This window comes from Oncorhynchus mykiss, chromosome 17, assembly GCF_057628025.1.
Source record: "Oncorhynchus mykiss isolate SJ-2025 chromosome 17, ASM5762802v1, whole genome shotgun sequence".
NCBI classification, from domain to species: Eukaryota; Metazoa; Chordata; class Actinopteri; order Salmoniformes; family Salmonidae; genus Oncorhynchus; species Oncorhynchus mykiss.
In genome coordinates, this window is record NC_143038.1 from 57,976,351 (window position 1) to 57,997,396 (window position 21,046).

At 42.7% G+C, this 21,046-nt stretch overlaps 1 long non-coding RNA gene across 1 annotated transcript; it reads right to left on the reverse strand.

Moving 5' to 3' along the window:
* Positions 1–312: 312 nt before the first annotated feature.
* LOC149976093 (uncharacterized) lies at positions 313–10,416 on the reverse strand. Its single transcript, XR_016488040.1, has 7 exons — positions 10,308–10,416; positions 9,717–9,960; positions 4,179–4,276; positions 3,801–3,894; positions 1,275–1,445; positions 951–1,058; positions 313–481 (listed from the first exon to the last, which is right to left on the reverse strand). It is a non-coding gene; the product is annotated as an uncharacterized LOC149976093 (long non-coding RNA).
* Positions 10,417–21,046: the final 10,630 nt, after the last annotated feature.

The window sequence follows — 21,046 nt, forward strand, 5'->3', positions numbered from 1 at the left end:
CTGCTTTTACTGAATATCACTGATATTGATGGATTGAGAAGCTCATATTGAGAGTTGCTCTAACTACTGCCAAAAGAGTCATATTGAGAGTTGTGGGTGAAAAATGAAACCTATACTGTTTGTCTGCATTGCTTGCTGTTTGGGGTTTTAGGCTGGGATTCTGTATAAGCACTTTGACATCTGCTGATGTTAAAACAAATTGATTGGATTGCTTTGTGCCAATTGTATTGTTAAGAAACAATAAACTTCAATTGAAAAAAATATTATTACTTCGCTAAGACATGTCATTATGGAAGTTATATCAAATAACACTATCTAAAGTAATACAATAGTATACCATTGTTACATACTTACCACTTCAGTGTGGTGCATCAGCTCATAGTGGCACTATGCACTTCTTATCAGGTTGTGGCTTCTGAAAGTTAGCTGACTTTCCAGTATGGTTGTCGTAAAACTTGGCTTTAAAGTTGTCGTCTGTCGCCTTGGGGAACAAATCCAATCAATTTTTATTGGTCACATACACATGGTTAGCATATGTTATTGCGAGTGTAGCGAAATGCTTGTGCTTCTAGTTCCGACAGTGCAGCAATATCTAACAAGTGATCTAACAATTGCACAACATCTACCTAATACACACAAATCTAAGTAAAGGAATGGAATAAGAATATATACATATAAATATATGGATGAGCAATGACCGAGTGGCATAGGCAAGATGCAATAGGTGGTATAAAATACAGCATTTACATATGAGATGAGTAATGCAAGATATGTAAACATTCAAGTGGAATTATTAAAGTGACTAGTGATCCATTTATTAAAGTAGCCAATGATTTGTATGTAGGCAGCAGCCTCATTGTGTTAGTGATGGCTGTTTAACAGTCTGATGGCCTTGAGATAGAAGCTATTTTTCAGTCTCTCGTTCCCAGCTTTGATGCCCCTGTACTGACCTCGCCTTCTGGATGGTAGCGGGGTGAACAGGCTCGGGTGGTTGATGATCTTTTTGGCCTTCCTGTGACATGCACTCATCTTCAAGGATGGACATGATCCCACAGGGGCTGGAGAAACAAGGCTCAACTTAACATACAGTACAGATTGTGAATCTGAGATGCATCATGCAATCAAATACAGTACAATACATAAAACAAATCCTGCAAACAGATACAGATTCTTATCATAAAACATACCAGCAAGCAAACACATCCTTAGGTTCAATACCTCATCTGAGGTGGGATGTCAGTGCAATGTCTTTGAGAAGTGGTTGTTCCCCATACCTTCTCTATGAGGTCAATGCCAGCCTGTAGGTTGAGCCAGAAGTCCATGAAGGTCCACTCAATGCCCTCCTGTTTGTACTCCTCCTGCTCCAGGATGAACATGTGGTGGTTGAAATACTGTTGCAGTTTCCCATTGGGGAAGTTGATGCACAGCTGCTCAAAGCTGTTGAGCTGAAATGAAAGGGACATGGGTTCAGAATAAGCATATTTTTGTAATAATATTTTTTATTTAACCTTTATTTAACTAGGCAAGTCAGCTAAGAACAAATTATGTACAATGACGGCCTACATATAGAGTGGAATAAAATCCTTGGATTTTAAGAATGCATAAAGCACTTCAGATTTTAGTCTTGTGATACGTTGCTGAAAAATTATGTAAACATTAACAGACCACACCCAAATGACGAACCATCTGTTTTCTGCTAACTAGCAGTGAAAGATTCAGGTAGAAAGATGTTTGTTTGTGAATTGCCTCAAAAGATATCACCCTGTGAAAACTGTGGCGTGGATAGACCTACAACAAAAATCAAAGCCAGCTATTTCCAGCACTCTTATGAAGAACTGGCAAGGCAGGGATTTGTACAGGGTCTTGTTAATGCGTCCCATCAGCCATGTCAACATGCGGCCGGCAGTAAGTGGCTTTGGCCAGAGCTTCAACGGAATAGTTAACCTACAGCACCCAACCATATACAGTTGAAGTCAGAAGTTTACATACACTTAGGTTGGAGTCATTAAAACTCGTTTTTCAACCACTCCACAAATTTCTTGTTAACAAACTATAGTTTTGGCAAGTCGGTTAGGACATCTACTTTGTGCATGACACAAGTAATCTTTCCAACAATTGTTAACAAACAGATTATTTCAGTTATAATTCACTGTATCACAATTCCAGTGAGTCAGAAATGTACATACACTAAGTTGACTGTGCCTTTAAACAGCTTGGAAAATTCCAGAAAATGATGTCAGGGCTTTAGAAGCTTCTGATAAGCTAATTGACATCATTTGAGTCAATTGGAGGTGTATCTGTGGATGAATTTCAAGGCCTACCTTCAAACTCAGTGCCTCTTTGCTTGACATCCTGGGGAAATCTAAAGAAATAATTGAAGACCTCCGCAAGTCTGGTTCATCCTTGGGAGCAATTTCCAAACGCCTGAAGGTACCCCGTTCGTCTGTACAAACAATAGTACGCAAGTATAAACACCATGGGACCACACAGCCATCATACTGCTCAGGAAGGAGACGCGTTCTGTCTCATGGAGATGAGCATACTTTGGTGCGAAAAGGGAAAATCAGAACAACAGCAAAGGCCCTTGTGAAGATGCTGGAGGAAACAGGTACAAAAGTATCTATATCCACAGTAAAAACGAGTCCTATATCGTCATAACCTGAAAGGCCGCTCAGCAAGGAAGAAGCCACTGCTCCAAAACAGCCATAAAAAGCTAGACTGCGGTTTGCAACTGCACATGGTAACAAAGTTTGTACTTTTTGGATAAATGTCCTCTGGTCTTATGAAACAAAAATTGAACTGTTTGACCATAATGACCATCATTATGTTTGGAGGAGAAAGAGGGAGGCTTGAAAGCCGAAGAACACAATCCCAACCGTGAAGCACGGGGGTGGCAGCATCTTGTTGTGATGTTTTTTTTTACTGCAGGAGCGACTGGTGCAATTCACAAAATAGATGGCGTCATGAGGAAGTAGAATTATGTGGATATATTGAAGCAACATCTCAAGACATCAGTCAGGAAGTTGAAGCTTGGTCACAAATGGGTCTTCCAAATGGACAATGACCCCAAGCATACTTCCAAAGTTGTGGCAAAATGGCATAAAGACAACAAAGTCACGGTAATGGAGTGGCCATCACAAAGCCCTGACCTCAATCCTATAGAAAATGTGGGGTCAGAACTGAAAAAGCATGTGCGAGCAAGGAGGCCTACAAACCTGACTCAGTTACACCAGCTCTGCCAGGAGGAACGGGCCAAAATTCACCCAATTTATTGTGGGAAGCTTGTGGAAGGCTACCTAAAACGTTTGACCCAAGTTAAGCAATTTAAAGGCAATGCTACCAAATACTAATTGAGTGTATGTCAACTTCTGACCCACTGGGAATGTGATGAAATAAATCAAAGCTGAAATAACTAATTCTCTCTTCAATTATTCTGAAATTTCACATTCTTAAAACAAAGTGGTGATCCTAACTGACCTAAGACAGGGAATTTGTACTGGGATTAAATGTCAGGAATTGTGAAAAACTGAATTTAAATGCATTTGGCTAAGGTGTATGCACACACACACACGGCACACACAGGGTACGCAGCTGTCATTCGCATGGGTACTCCCTGTTGCTTGGATAGCAGATTCTATGGTCTGTGATGTGTTGAGTATTTGATTGATTTAATATTAAGAACCTATCCCTGCTGGAATGCTAATCACGGAGCTAAATTAACACAAATTAACCTACATTTACCGTACAGATGCAGTTGATTAATGTCCTTTGACTACGTGGGGGTGTTCGACGCTCTGTACCTTTACTCGTTCCCCACCTTCACACTGGGGTGCAGGAGCCCCTTGATGAGGTCAGCTGAACTGACTTCCATTAGGGAGGAGGCTTTGTCAGCACCTGGACAAACATACAAAAGATGTTAATGATGAGACACACACAAGCATAACAATCTGTTGGTTGGAGGCTACAATGTATATGGTCCTGATCTGGTCTCTATGTATGTCTTGACTATTAGACAATAGTCAGTCCACTTTTGTGCAATGTCTCAAATTGGTAGTCCCCCTTACTTTCAGTGCCTTCAGCCTGTGGAGGAGACGATCTTAGTCAATCAAAACTCATGTGATTGGGTCAACAAACACTGCAGTACTTTCTGAGTAGTATTGGATTTGATCCTAATTTACCAATAAGTTCTGGTTTCTTCTGAGACATGATCTGATAGTAGATATGGTAGCTCCTCTCCCCAGGTTATTGAAATATCACTCTGGATTTTCCAGAATATCTAAAAGAAAAGAAATCATAGTTAAATCAAATAAACAATAAATCACACGGTGCATTCGGAAAGTATTCAGACCCCTTGACTTTTTCCACATTTTGTTACGTTAAAGCCTTATTCTAAAATGGATTCAATTGTTTTTGTCCCTCATCAATCTACACACAATGCAAAAACTGTTTTTTTTTGTAAATGTATTAAAAATACAAAACTTTCCTTTTTGAAACAGTCGGTTGTTATTAATATCGTTACAGCCCCACCATTTACATTTTCTTCTCACTCCCTATTTAGATTTTTGATTTAGATTTTCCTCTTTAAACTTTATCAATTTTTACAAAAGGTTTAAAGAGGAAAATCTAAATAGGGAGTGAGAAGAAAATGTAGATGGGGCTGTAACGATGTTAATAACAACAGACGATTTCAAAAAGGGAAATTGTAAGAATTGAATGAATAAAAAAAATCATTAAAATAATTGAAAGATAACAAGCAGTAACAAAAGAGGGCTGTACACATGACAAATAAGAGCAGACTTTGAGCCACAAAGGACAGTAAGAATGAAAATGTACATTCACTGTTTAGATGCTCAATGATGGAGTATGACCAAGACACCATAAAGGAAGAGGGAAAACATTGAGCGAGTTCTTATGAAAAAAAACAACAAAACATTTTTAAAAGGGGGAGGGAAACAAAAATTCGCAATGCCATATTGACCTTACTCCTTTTTTAGCAGCTGCTTCCCCAAGAGCTGCTACAATGGCAAAATACTGAATGACACGTTTTGGGTTGGCAGTTTTGCCAGCACCGGATTCTCCGCTATAGGAGTGTGGGAAAAATACCAGAATGTTCTCTCTGAAACAAAAACGAGTACCAAAAAACTCCTGTTTTCACATCTTGAGATGTAACACATAAAAATAATACATTGCTCAAAAAAATAAATGGAATACTTAAACAACTTACATTTCACATGCTGTTGTGCAAATGGAATAGACAACAGGTGGAAATTATAGGCAATTAGCAAGACACCCCCAATAAAGGAGTGGTTCTGCAGGTGGTGACCAAAGACCACTTCTCAGTTCCTATGCTTCCTGGCTGATGTTTTGGTCACTTTTGAATGCTGGCGGTGCTTTCACTCTAGTGGTAGCATGAGACGGAGTCTACAACCCACACAAGTGGCTGAGGTAGTGCAGCTCATCCAGGATGGCACATCAATGCGAGCTGTGGCAAGAAGATTTGCTGTGTCTGTCAGCGTAGTGTCCAGAGCATGGAGGCGCTACCAGGAGACAGGCCAGTACATCAGGAGACGTGGAGGAGGCCGTAAGAGGGCAACAACAAAGCAGCAGGACCGCTACCGCTGCCTTTGTGCAAGGAGGAGCAGGAGGAGCACTGCCAGAGCCCTGCAAAATGACCTGCAGCAGGCCACAAATGTGCATGTGTCTGCTCAAACGGTCAGAAACAGACTCCATGAGGGTGGTATGAGGGCCCGACGTCCACAGGTGGGGGTTGTGCTTACAGCCCAACACAGTGCAGGACGTTTGGCATTTGCCAGAGAACACCAAGATTGGCAAATTCGCCACTGGCGCCCTGTGCTCTTCACAGATGAAAGCAGGTTCACACTGAGCACATGACAGACGTGACAGAGTCTGGAGACGCCGTGGAGAACGTTCTGCTGCCTGCAACATCCTCCAGCATGACCGGTTTGGCGGTGGGTCAGTCATGGTGTGGGGTGGCATTTCTTTGGGGAGCCGCACAGCCCTCCATGTGCTCGCCAGAGGTAGCCTGACTGCCATTAGGTACCGAGATGAGATCATCAGACCCCTTGTGAGACCATATGCTGGTGCGTTTGGCCCTGGGTTCCTCCTAATGCAAGACAATGCTAGACCTCATGTGGCTGGAGTGTGTCAGCATTTCCTGCAAGAGGAAGGCATTGATGCTATGGACTGGCCCGCCCGTTCCCCAGACCTGAATCCAATTGAGCACATCTGGGACATCATGTCTCACTCCATCCACCAATGCAACGTTACACCACAGACTGTCCAGGAGTTGGCGGATGCTTTAGTCCAGGTCTGGGAGGAGATCCCTCAGGAGACCATCCGCCACCTCACCAGGAGCATGCCCAGGCGTTGTAGGGAGGTCATACATGCACGTGGAGGCCACACACACTACTGAGCCTCATTTTGACTTGTTTTAAGGACATTACATCAAAGTAGGATCAGCCTGTAGTGTGGTTTTCCACTTTAATTTTGAGTGTGACTCCAAATCCAGACCTCCATGGGTTGATAAATTTGATTTCCATTGATAATTTTTGTATTTTTTTGTATTTTTGCATTCAACTATGTAAAGAAAAAAGTATTTAATAAGAATATTTCATTCATTCAGATCTAGGATGTGTTATAGGATGTTATTTTAGTGTTCCCTTTATTTTTTTGAGCAGTAAGGGGAGGACTGGGGGACTGGGGGAAGTAAGGTGACTTCTGTGCAGTTGGAGACGGTGCCCGAGGGAGTTTGTGTGCCAAACAGGATACAGCAAGACCCAGAGCCCAGAAGACAGTATCCCGGGGAGGGTCTCATGGGGGAGACCTTTCCTTTTCTTTTGATTTATTATTTAATAAACACCCTTGAAACCGAGCTAATCATACTCTGTCCGTGTCTGATCTGTGTAAAACGTCTTGACCAAACCCCCTGGTCTGCCACAATATATATATATATATATACAGTTGAAGTCAGAGGTTTACATACACCTTAGCCAAATACATTTAAACTCCGTTTTCACAATTCCTGACATTTAATCTTAGTAAAAATGGTCTTAGGTCAGTTAGGATCACCACTTTGTTTAAAAAATGTGAAATGTCAGAATAATAGTAGAGAATTATTTATTTCAGCTTTTATCTCTTTCATCACATTCCCAGTGGGTCAGAAGTTTACATACACTCAATTAGTATTTGGTAGCATTGCCTTTAAATTGCTTAACTTGGGTCAAACGTTTCAGGGAGCCTTCCACAAGCTTTGCACAATAAGTTGGGTGAATTTTGGCCCATTCCTCCTGACAGAGCTGGTGTACCCGAGTCAGGTTTGTAGGCCTCCTTGCTCGCACACACCTTTTCAGTTCTGCCCAAAAATGTTCTATAGGATTGAGGTTAGGGCTTTGTGATGGCCAATCCATTACCTTGACGTTGTTGTCCTTAAGCCATTTTACCACAACTTTGGAAGTATGCTTGGGGTCATTGTCCCTTTGGAAGACCCATTTGCAACCAAGCTTTAACTTCCTGACTGATGTCTTGAGATGTTGCCTCAATATATCCACATAATTTTACTTCCTCATGATGCCATCTATTTTGTGAAGTGCACCAGTCCCTCCTGCAGCAAAGCATCCCCACATCATGATGCTGCCACCCCCCGAGTTTTAATGACTCCAACATAAGTGTATGTAAACTGACTTCAACTGTATATATTGTTTTGTAGAAAAATGCTTTAACAGTGGCTGTGTTTGGATGCTGAATACTGTAAGATTTATCATACAGTGACAAGGTGAATGTCACAACTTACTTCTGCTTTAGTAGTAGTATGTGAAATATCAGCAAACTATACAGGGTATACTGTAACAGTAATTACAGCAAAACATTCTGACATGGATTTAATTATGTGATTGGTGGGGCGGCAGGTAGCCTAATCGTTAGAGCATTGAGCCAATAACTGAAAGGCAGCTGGATCAAATCCCCGAGCTGACAAGGTAAACATATTTTGTTCTGCCCCTGAACAAGGCAGTTAACCCACTCTTCCCTGGTAGGCTGTCATTGTAAATAAGAATGTGTTCTTAGTTAACTAAAGGTTAAATGAGCATGAACTGATTCTCTTGATCTGTTCAGATATGATACCGAATAAGCTGTTACAAAAAGCTTGTGTACGTGCTACGTGTAGTGTAGTGCTACGTCACCATGTATTTTGGTAAAGCTTTACTTTAGTCAAGTCATATTCCATTACTGTCTGGAGTTTGTTAGTCCATCACTCTCCTTCTTGGTCAAATAACCCTTACACAGCCTGGAGGTATGGGTCATTGTCCTGTTGAAAAACAAATGATAGTCCCACTAAACGCAAACCAGATGGGATGGCATATCTCTGCAGAATGCTGTGGTGGCCATGCTGGTTAAGTGAGCCTTGAATTCTAAATAAATCACTGACATTGTCCCCAGCAAAGCACTCCCACACCATCACAACTCCTCCTCCATGCTTCACAGTGGGAACCATACATGAGGAGATCATCTGGTCACCTACTCTGCGTATCACAAAGACGCAGCGGTTGGAGACAAAAATCTCAAATTTGGACTCATCAGACCAAAGGATATATTTCCATTGCTTGTGTTTCCTGGACCAAGCAATTCTCTTCTTATTATTTATGTCCTTTAGTAGTGTTCTATGCAGAAATTTGACCAGGAAGGCCTGATTCACACAGTGTCCTCTGAACAGTTGAAGTCGAGATGTGTCTGTTACTTGAACTCTGTGAAGCATTTATTTGGGCTGCAATATCTGAGGCTGGTAACTCTAATGAACGTATCCTCTGCAGCAGAGATACCTCTGGGTCTTCCTTTCCTTTGGTGGTCCTCATGGGAGCCAGTTTCATATAGCGCTTGATGTTTTTGTGACTGCACTTGAAGAAACTGTTGTTTCTCTTTGCTTATTTGAGCTGTTCTTGCCATAACCCTTACCTTGTCGCAACACAACTGATTGGCTCAAACGCATTAAGAAGGAAAGAAATTCCACAAATTAACTTTTAACAAGGCACACCTGTTAATTGAAATGCATTCTAGGTGACTACCTCATGAAGCTGGTTGAGAGAATGCCAAGTGTGCAAAGCTGCCATCAAGGCAAAGGGTGGCTTGTTTAACACTTTTTTGGTTTCTACATGATTCCATATGTGTTATTCATAGTTTTGATGTCTTTACAATTATTCTACAATGTAGAAAATAGTAATAATTTTTTTTTTTTTTTATCCCTTGAATGAGCAGGTGTGTACTGTAGATAATTGACAGAGCACAGATGCCTTGTTTAGGTGTGTCAGCATGGCCATGTCCTTTATCATGTCAAATTTAGGAGGATTAATTTGCTGGATGTTCTCCTCTTTCACTGTAAGAGACTGTAGAGCTGGGGAGAGGAAGGTGGAAGAGGCAATGCAGTGAGACTGGGGCATTGGGCAAGGGTGAACTGGGGAGGTCTGCTTCTGTCGTCATATATATTCTGGTTATGTTTTCATATCATATTCAGTCACTGCAAACTATACCATTTTATTCCTAAAAACAACTCATAATGATGTATCAGAATAAATGACTATATTATATTTATTAGTAGTATTTTATTATATCTATAAACACTTGCAAAGAAATTAAGGGTTGATGCATGGTAATATTTTCTGATTGTGTGTCAACTGTAGTGTCAAATCCCTGAGCGCAGCACTCACCCTTCTTCTATCTTTGGTCTCAACGATAACATTGTCTCCGTCGAGCTGCTTGTTCTTATCCTCAATGTAAGCCTCCTTTTCGTCTGGAACCCATGCTGGCGTTTTACCATCAAATTAGAAGATTCGCGCAGCCAGCAACTCCAGATCAGTTTTTCGTAGAAAAGGACCAGCCTCTCCGAACTTATTCGCATCAAAGCAGGACATGATGGCACTGGCAACTCCAAACGCAGACCCACCCGACGCACTGACAGGAGAGATTTATCAAACTCCTATGTATTATTTTGTTACATTTTTTGCCCATTCAAGGGTTTTTCTTAATTTTTACTATTTTATACATTGTAGATGTATAGTGAAGACATCAAAATGTACAATTCGCGCGTAATATAACGAGTATATCCATTATTGACAATATACGAAAAAGTTGTTTTAGCAGAACAGAAATATCAAGATATTTTTTTATAGCAAGAATAAATATATTGTATGAAAAATTAAACATGAGAAACAACTACACATGGATATGGTACCGGTGCGTAGTGACAAAAACAACAAAAACAACAACAAAAACAGACGAGTTGGAAGTTGTAAACTGACCTCAGGGTGCTCAAAACAGGATTACTATTATGAGAGGTTTGTGCGCGTTTTATTCTCTTTCTCAAGGTCACTGTCAGAGTAGATCCGTCCCTAATTAGCATATGCCACCTCCTCCATCGCCTATTGGTGGTGACCTCGTGTCTCAATTGACACAAAAGGAACGCAACGTTTTTATCGTTGGGTTAACTCGAGGGCTATTTTATAGCTGTGTTATTTTATGTAGGGTACATATGGAGATGTGGTAGACAGAAATACAATATGATTGAGCGTGCTTTTTACACGTTGGAGTCATTGTTAGCTGTGGAACCACAATCTACTTGATGCAGGATGAAAATGCGTAATTGCTATTAGCTGGACTGAAACACAATACGTTTTTATTGATCATCTGCTTAAGGTCCCTGCGAATTTGTTAATTTGTTTAAAAAGAGAAAATGCAATTGAGCAGATAGGTCTATAAAAGTGTCATCCTGAAATCTATTCTAAATAATTGTCTAAATAACTTTCAATCTGCCTCTATAATCCAGCATTTTGGATTTGAGATCAAATGTTTTATTTGATGTTTATTTGATGGTATTTTCATACTTATCTGTTTTATCCTTTAGAAATGAAAGCACTTTATGTATCTTGTCCTCCCATTTCAAGGTGTCATAAGTATTTGGATAAATTCACTTATCGAGTACATGGTCCCATATTCCTAGCACGCAATGACTGCATCAAGCTTGTGACACTTACAAACTTGTTGGATGCGTTTGCAGTTTGTTTTGATTGTTTTTCGGATTATGTTGTGCCCAATGCCCCTGAGCAAGGCAGTTCCCTGGGCGCCGAAGACGTGGATGTTGATTAAGGCAGCCCCCAGCACCTCTCTGATTCAGACACATAATAAACACAGATAAACACATTTCAAAGTGTCCCAGAACAGACAAAGCCAGTGTCCAGCATTTCTGAATGAAAGATTCATTGTTAGACATATCTAATTGTTAAACAGGCACAGTAGCACACTTTCATGTTCCAGTGCTGTAGCCACAGCAGTACTGAAGAAGTGCCCAAAATGTGATTGGGATACATTTTAAGACACAGTACAAACAGAGAGAGTACACAAATTACAGGGTTAAAATCTTCTCATGTGTGAGAGTGCAGGGCTCCATTGTGACGATAGGAGAAAACAAAGTCCTACATGGAAATCTATGATTAAGAGGCAGCCATCTTTGTTGATAGCACTATCTCCTGCCATGGGAGGGCGAGAGGTGTTGCGTTGATGGCTTAAACTTTATTGGGCATCGGTTAGATATAGCAGGCCAGAGCTATTTCAGGACATTTTAGCACATGAGGCTGCTGAGGGGTGAACGGCTCATAATAATGGCCGGAACGGCGCAAATGGAATGGCATGACTCAAATGAAACCACGTGTTTGATGTATTTGTTACCCTTCCACAAACTCCGCTCCAGTCATTACCACGAGCCCGTTCTCCCTGATTAAGGTGCCACCAACCTGCTGTGCACTTTAGAGTAGTGGTGGCTGTGTTGTGTACTGTGTGAGTAAAACAAAAAAGCTGGCATGATGATGAACAAATGAGAGAGATTAATCTCCAAAGTCCACTGATGTTGCTTTAGAACACTGTATGTAATGTTCTGTAGTGTAGCATGGACCTTCCCAGCATGCCTCTGTAGTGCCGCCCACACTGCATCCCAATGCAACAGCTGAGTCCTGAAAACAACAGCTCTCCTTACATCCTGAAAATACTCTACCAAAATGCCCATATTTTGATTATAGACTGTATGCTTGTGTGTTTACTGGACCAACAGTAAGGTGATCTCAATGTGGAGAGCCAGTGTAGTCACCTGGGACATCATGACAAGACCTGAATCCCAGGAATCAGACCTGGGATGTTCTGAAGGGCCACAGTTGTTTTAGATCTTCGTTCACAGAATGCCATGTGGTTAAGACAGAGGGATCCAAAGAGATTGAGATTTACGAGTGTACTACATTCAGCAGTGTTAAACACCACACATGCTCTTTGTCTCTCTCTTACTCTCTCTCCACCTCACACATGCACACAATTACACAATAACAAAAGTAAGACCTGTTGATCAAACTCTCACCCCTTTCCCCTCTCTTCCCCTTTTCTGTTAGTGAGAAGAATACAGCATCCACTCGCATACTTTTCCATTCTAGATAAGCAAAACCGAGCGGCATAGACACCGTGGTGGACGTACATGTTCTATTCTACATTTGATTGGATTATCATTTTTCTGTAATCGCCCAGTGATTGTCTACAAAAGCTGGCATCAACTGTAGAAGCTCAAGTTTAGCAATCAATTTGTCAGAGAGGAGACAAAAAGATGGTCACACAGGCCAAAGCCTCAATCATTCCTCTGTTAGAGCTCCCTCCATTCCACCTCCTACTGAGCAGCTATTGCCCACACAGGCAACAATAACATGATCAGTCTTTTAGCAACTTGTTTGGTTGAGATACAGTACCTCTGCCATTACCCCGTCTCCAAACAATGGTATCTCTTTCATTGTGTTAAGTCTCTGTCTGTGCGCCCGGCCTTGCCCGGGGTATGGTAGCCCTCAACTGTCTTTCTATTTCCGGAGCATGGAGGCATAGCTCAGCCTCGCGGCCCATCAGAGACAATGGGCATGCTGCCTTATCACAGCCCTGCAGACAATCCAACGCACTCTGGGATCCCACTGAAAGCCTGTTCCAGCCTCCCCATTACGCACGGAGACTGACTAGAAAAGAGAGGGATGAACAAGGCAAAGCAAACACTTACAGTACAGACAAATATTACTCAAGTTATCACTGGACACTATAAAAGTTCCAAAACAAGGAGTAGTCCACTTGTTGTTGGTATTGTGCATGTTATATGACAATTCAGTTATTGTCAACTTGTCTTGTGTATTTTGGGCATGAATATGTGAAAGTATCGAAAGATGATCTTCCATAATATTGGAGATTTAGTAGTAGCCTAACATATAAAAATATGTCCTGTACTGTGGGCCTTGGTTTCAGTTGCTCTGCATGACCTACAATAGACTTGGAGGCTATTTGTCTGGCTGCTTGTGAGAGCTGCAGTATGTTACCATATGACATCTCATTGTCAGGGTAGACGCATCTTCACCTATTTTACAAGCAGGCAGGCGTGCCTCTGGGGCCCCTGGGGATCCTTTAAACAGGCCCATGGGGTACAGGTGGCTACACAGACCTGAGATAGGGATTTGGCCACTATGGTGTTTTGATATGAGATATGAAATCTCTGGTGACAATAAGAGGTATGCCAGTGGGCCAGTGTCAAACCATAAACCAACAGGGATGTGTGACTGGTGCACAGGGTCTCTTTCACAGTTTACACAGTCTCCAAGTCCTGACCTATTCCCGCATACTTGTATATGCACCCACACACGCACGCTAGCACACACACACACACATTTACATTTACACCAGCCGCAGCAGTCTGAACAAAGTTGTCAAACTGTGAATTTCAGTTTCAAGCAGAGGGGTTGATTTTTTTTACACCATGATGATCAGTGTGTCCCGGCAATTCAGCCCACTGATGAGGCTGGTTAAGTAATATCTCTTTATGTAATTCTGGAACAGATAGCACATATTAACTATTTTGGAGGTTGATGTAATACTTTACAGTAATTAGGTTTGCAAAATTCTGGTAACTTTCCAAAAATTCCCTGGTTTTCTAGAAATCCTGGTTGGAGGATTCCAGGTTCCCCTGCATATTCCCTCACAATTCCTGAAAACATCCAGCCAGGATTTCAGGAATGTTGCTAAAGCTAATGCCACCCTAACAGTAATCTATCTATCTATGATGATTAACAACATAATCTCGGTTTTCTAGATGCAAAATTCTCATGAAAGTTTGTTACTTCCCAGAATCTGTCCACGAGATGTTACTAACACAACTGGTTGACAGATTGACTCCTGTCATGTTAGTGGTCTAGCCAGCAGGGGGCACCTTAACACAATTTATTTGATTTTGTCAATGATCACAACAACACTGCTTCCCTGGTTCTGTGAAATAATTCAGCTTCTGCCAGTGGTAAACAATGAATCTAAGCTTTACCAGAGCTATACTCTGTTCTATACTCTGTCTGTTCTGTGTGTAGAGGTCTGGAGGAGCTGTGTGATGTCCCAGTAGCCAGCAGCAGCAGGTGACATCCCCTGAGGTGTAACATTAGGATCAGTTGGCATCCTGAGAAGTGTTACTTCCTGGCATCAGGCCAGACAGTTGAACAAACACTGATAGAAGTGTGTCTCAATACACAATATAGCACACAATAGCACATTACATTATCCTTTAAACATTTACGGTCAATTGTTTTCTTGAGTGACAGTAAAGATTTGTGTCCTGTTCAAGGAGAACTTTGTGTTATTTTACCTGTTGAGAGCGTGACGCATGAAAGGTAAAAGGTCATCTATCTCATTTGATTTGTCAAACTTGTATTTGAATTAATAACCATACAGCCTAACAGATTAGTTCTGAATGCAGCCAGCCGTATGACAAGTTAGCAGAAAGAAAAGCAGGAGACTGAACAGCTAATATCCTTTTTGTAGACTCAGTCTGCTGCAACAATGCAGACTGTATCACAACCGTCCGTGATTGGGAGTCCCATAGGGCGGCACACAATTGGCCCAGCGTCGTCCTGGGTCATTGGAAATAAGAATTTGAAAATGAAATGCTTCCCTCTACTGCAACAATGCTGCCCTCTACCGCAACAATGCTGCCCTCTACTAGAATAATGCTGCCGTCTACAGCAACAATGCTGCCCTCTACTGCAACAATGCTGCCCTCTACTGGAATAATGCTGCCGTCTACAGCAACAATGCTGCCCTCTACTGCAACAATGCTGCCCTCTACTGCAACAATGCTGCCCTCTACTGGAATAATGCTGCCCTCTACCGCAACAATGCTGCCCTCTACTGCAACAATGCTGCCCTCTACTGGAATAATGCTGCCGTCTACAGCAACAATGTCGCCCTCTAATTGCAACAAGGGGCTAACCACATAATTATTTTTATTAACCACCATTCATTCAATTACCCACCCACCCATCCACCCATCCATCCATCCATCCATCCATCCAGCCATCCATCCATCCATCCATCCATCCATCCAGCCATCCACCCACCCATCCACCCATCCACCCATCCACCCACCCATCCATCCATCCATCCATCCATCCATTACACATTTTGGTTTGTGACAGTGATGTTTTGTATTTAGCACAGTTCTCCTTGGGGGTGTTGTATGGATCTTCTTATGAATGTCCAGTGATGCGAATATTGAGATGCCTGTAGTCTAAAAGTAGACCAGACAACCATACTGTGGGTTTCAGAACCACTTTTTTTTTAATAACAAATCAATAATGATGAAACAGAAGACAGAAATTCAGCCCAACCATTTATCTAGAACGTGATCAACTACAACACATGCAAACCCCCATGATGCTCTGCGGCACAACTACGGCAAGTATGGAGGTGCAAGTGTTACAACTATAATAACCACATACCGTATGTGCAATTCAGAAATGTACATTTCATATATTCAATATCATTCAATGGACTGAAAAAAAAAGAAATAACCCTAAGCCTAACTTCATGTCAACACCCCATTTCAACCCTAACCCAAGCCATAACCTCAACCATAATCCTAACCCTAGCTTCATGTCCACACCCCAATTTAGCCATAACCCTAACCCTAGCTTCATGTCCACATCCTGGTTTAGCCATAACCATAGCCTTATTTTCAACCCTGGCTCAACTCTTACCCTAATCCCTCCAAATAGGGCTCCTCCACCTCTGAATTCTCTGACTGTAATGATGAAGGCTTGTGGCAGCAGTACGCTGCTTTTGGACCCCTGCAAGAGGAGCTGCTGCTTCTACAGAAGCTAATGGGGATGCAAATAAACAAATTGCCAGCAGAGGGATCCATGCTCTGCCATGACGTCAATAATCAGTTGACTGGTCTGGTCATCACAAATGACCTGAGGACAGACATGTGACAGATAAACAAACAGTGTGTTGCAAACAGCAGTGTTACCAGGTTTCTATTGATAAACCAGATTTACAAAACCCTGCTTCTGATCCATACTACAGAGCTTGTGAAGATGATATTGTAAATGTGTTCTTATAAAAACCTACATTACACCTTAAGAATAGAAAACAGGCATCCAGTCATTTTATCCCACACCAGTAACATGCCAAGCTTGTGTGGGCAATAACAACATGTGGGTGAAATTATCACACTAACTGTACGGTTACGGAACTACACAACTTTTCATCTAATAAAATGGCAACTCTTAGAAATAGTCTTTCCACTTTCAATAGGTTTCTTTTGGGCTGTCATTTGGAAAGGAAGGGGTTATCTGATAGGAAGTCGGAGTAGGAGCCCCCTGTCCCTGTCCTTGTCTTGTCCTCGTCGCTCCACCGCAGCAGTCATCTAGCTGGGATTCTCTGAGCCAAGAACACCCCGTGCTCTCCAGGGTACGGCTGCCCGTTTGTATTTTGGTAATCATCATCCTCCCTGACCTGCTGCCCCGATCTTGGCGCCAGGAGTCTCTGTACCCACCACCCCTTCCCCTCCACCCTCGACCCCTCCGGATAATTCAGACCAGCTGTTGCAAGGTGCCTTATCCATCCCCCAACCCTGTCCTCTCACACTTGCCACTTCCATAGCACTCGGTTCATCAGGAAAAACCTTGCTGTGCTTTTGGAGGACCTGACTCTGCATGAGATCTCAGCACGACATACAGGAAATCAGATTGATTCCAAAAACGTATTTTCCATCTGTACTTTTTCCTCAAAATGTTTCAGTGTTTTTTCTTTGACCTGTACTGCACTCATTTACAATCTCTGATTTGAAATTAGCATTTGGAAATTAGTATTACTATAAAACAAGGATACAGAGAACAGAGCAGGGTTTCTGTCAAGTGTTTTTACAGAGCTGTCTTCATTGGAGTCACATGAAGAGCATATGCACCCTCAATGAACAAGTGATAGTAGGAATACTGTGTGGAGAATTACTGCCGTGGAATGTAAGAAAGAGCCGGGCAAATCTGTGGAAGAGAAAGGCTTCAATGTGTCACGGATAACTTTCCTCCCGTAAGGAATTTGTGCAGGGAAACAGGAAGTGTGTGTGTGTGTGTGTGTGTGTGTGTGTGTGTGTGTGTGTGTGTGTGTGTGTGTGTGTGTGTGTGTGTGTGTGTGTGTGTGTGTGTGTGTGTGTGTCTGTGTGTACACTATTGGTGTACACTATTGGTGTACAGTGTACTGGAGTTTTTTTTGGCATCTGGGGGCTCTGTTTAGAAGTGGTGCCTATCTGTCTCAGACCTAACCACAGTGGGACTGTGCAGGGAGACATTGGGGAACCCTGAGCTTTTGATCCCCCGCCCCACTGCTGAGTAATGGCCTGTGAGTGAACTGCTGGAGTTTGTATATGTCTCTCTTTCTCTCTCTCTGTCTCTCTCTCTCTCTCTGTTGTGTGTGTGTGTGTGTGTGTGTGGGGGGGGGGGGGGGGGGGGGGGGTCACAGTGCCGCAATATATCGTGTTAGAGGTTGGTTGAGAGGCAGGATGGAGGGGGTGGAGGATTGCTACAACAGCCTACTCTGGTAGAACTATGTAGAACTATGTAGAAGAAGTTCAGGTTGCATTGGGATTTCCTGTCTTTGCCCTGCCAGCCCCCCACCTCTCCCTACCCTCTATATCTCTCTTTCTTTGAGAGATGGAAACTAATCACAGAGTATTTCACCAAACTGTGATGGATGAGGTCAATTATTCCACATAATGTAAGATACTTCAGGGATTCTCAGTTGAAAGTTGTTGGATACTTCCAAACCACTGCAATCCAGTTTCCATTTATTTACTCATTTTCCATTGAGGATTTCCACCAAAATGTTGAGATGGATAGTTTTGACTGTGACTGCACTGATTCATATCTAATTTGAGTCTTGCGCATCTCTCGATTATCTACAATCAAGCTGAATTGTGTCTATGTATTGCTTATTTAACCTTTATTTAACTAGGCAAGTCAGTTTAGAACAAATTCTTATTTACAATGACGGCCTAACAGAAGGAAAAAGGCCTCCTGCGGGGGCGGGGATAAATCAAATAAATACAAGAGAGATACCATAACGCTACATAAAGAGAGACCTAAGACAACAACATAGCAAGGCAGAAACACATGAAAACACTGTATGCTTGCAACACAACATGACAACATGGTAGCAACACAACATGGTACAGCAGCAGCACAAAACATGGTACAAACGTTATTGGGCACAGACAACAGAACAAAGGGCAAGAAGGTTGAGATAACAATGCATCACTGGAAGCAGCCACAACTGTCAGTAAGAGTGTCCATGATTGAGTCTTTGAATGAAGAGATGAAGATAAAACGGCCCAGTTTGAGTGTTTTTTGCAGCTCGTTCCAGTCGCTAGCTGCAGTCAACTGAAAAGAGGAGCGACTCAGGGATGTGTGTGCTTTGGGGACCTTTAACAGAATGTGACTGGCAGAATGGGTGTTGTATGTGGAGGATGAGGGCTGCAGTAGGTATCTCAGATGGGGGGAGTGAGGCCTAAGAGGGTGTTATCTGCCACAGTGTGCCATATGTTATCTGAGCTGACTTCACATCCAGATGGGAAATAAATCAATAAAATCTGAAGGGGGACTTGTCAAGTTGAAACAGTTGACCTACGCTGCATTATTGCTTATGTTAAGCCCAGCACCAGAGAGGACAGGTGCTTCCACATTTGGTCCCACAGACAGAACATATCATATTGGTGTCAATGACAGGGTGGGGGGACACTAGAGTGTAAAACAACCCCCTCCTCCACCTTGCCCGGACACATGCTTTGATCTTAGGTGTAAGTGGCGGAGCTGTGGGGCATGTGTCACCCGTTAGTGTTCCGGTGAGAGTGGCAGTAGCCCAGCCATGAAGACCAGCCCAGCCAGGCTCTGGGAGGGTTGCTTCAGCCATGTTGGGAGGGATGATGTGAAAGGCCTGCCAGTTGTGTTTCTGATAATAAACCCCAATGAACCATGAGGGAAGGGGGGGGCTCTGGGCTCTGGGAGAGAAATATGGGGAGAGAGCAGCACCACGGGAACACACACTGACCATCTAGTGTTGCCAATAGGTGTTTGTTTGTTTCAGTTTTTCTCATGTTATTTTTTATACTCATGTAGCCTACCAGTGATAACACAATAAGTTTAATAGACACAACCATTTCAAGGTACAATTGCCAAAACTCACTGTCTTGAGAGAGGGGGAAATGGAATACAGATCTAGAGGATATGCTGTGAACACGTCAAAGCTCTTGGACCGTGTCAGTTCCTCCCAGTCCGTCTGGCTGAGTAAAGCTGTTCTGCATTGTCATCAGTATGTCTGCACAACTGGGGCTCCCCATGGGCAGCACAGAGCTGTCTGCGATTTACAGACATGATTCTGATGGAAAATTACAGGCTTACATTTCACATTTACATGTTAGTCATTTAGCGGACGCTGTTATCCAGAGCAACTTACAAGAGCAATTATATTTAGAATAGATTAGAGTTTATTAGTCACATGTACTGGGTTGCAGATGTAATTGCAGGTAGCCTAGTGGTTAGAGCGTTGGACTAGTAACCGAAAGGTTGCAAGCTCGAATCCCTGAGCTGACAAAATAAAAATCACTTGTTCTGCCCCTGAACAAAGCAGTTAACCCACTGTTCCTCGGCTGTCATTGAAAATAAGAATTTGTTCTTAACTGACTTGCGTAGTAAAATAAACAATGAAATTATTCATCTCTGAGCTTCAACACTGCATGTTAAAGAGAAGTGAATTAAACAATAACTACAATCTGTAGATCCTTGTGTGGTGGAGTTGCTGTAATGCTGCACAACAGTATGCTCTCGATGGTGCTCCTGTAGAACACTGGGAGGGGACAGACTAAATTTCTTGACGTTTTGGACCGTATCCACCGCTGCCCTGCTGATGATGATGGGGGCGTGCCAAGCCTGGATCCTCCTGAAGTCCACAATCAGCTCTTTTGTTTTGCTGACGTAGAGGGAGATGTTGTTTACCTGGCACCACGGCGTCAGAGTGCCTACCTCGTCATTGTTGGTTATCAGGCCTACTACTGTCGTGTCGTCAGCGAACTTGATGATGAAGTTGGAACTGTGTGACGCCACGCAGTCGAGGGTACACAGGAAGTACAGGAGGAGACGGAAGATGTACCAGTGTTGAGGATCAGTGTGGAGGAGGTAATGTTGCCTTCCTTCACCAGCTGGGGGTGGCCCGTCATGAAGTCCAGGAACCAGTTGCATAGGGAGGACTTCAGTCCCAGGGCTGTGAGCTTTGTGGTAAGCTTAGAGGGCACCATGGTATTGAAGGCCGAGATGTAGTCGATGAACAGCATCCTCACATATGCATTCCCTTTGTCCAGGTGGATTAAATAAATAAACATTTTATCTAACCTTTATTTAACTAGGCAAGTCAGTTAAGAACAAATTCTTATTTACAATGACGGCCTACCCCAGCCAAACGTGCACCGCCCTATGGGACTCCCAATCACAGCCAGATGTGATACAGCCTGGATTCAAACCAGGGTCTGTAGTGATGCCTCTTGCACTGAGATGCAATGCCTTAGACCGCTGCGCCACTTGGGAGCCCCCAAATGAGGGATGAGGGCAGTGTGCAGTGCAATGGCGATTGTGGCGTCTGTGGATCTTTCAGGGCGGTAGGCAAATTA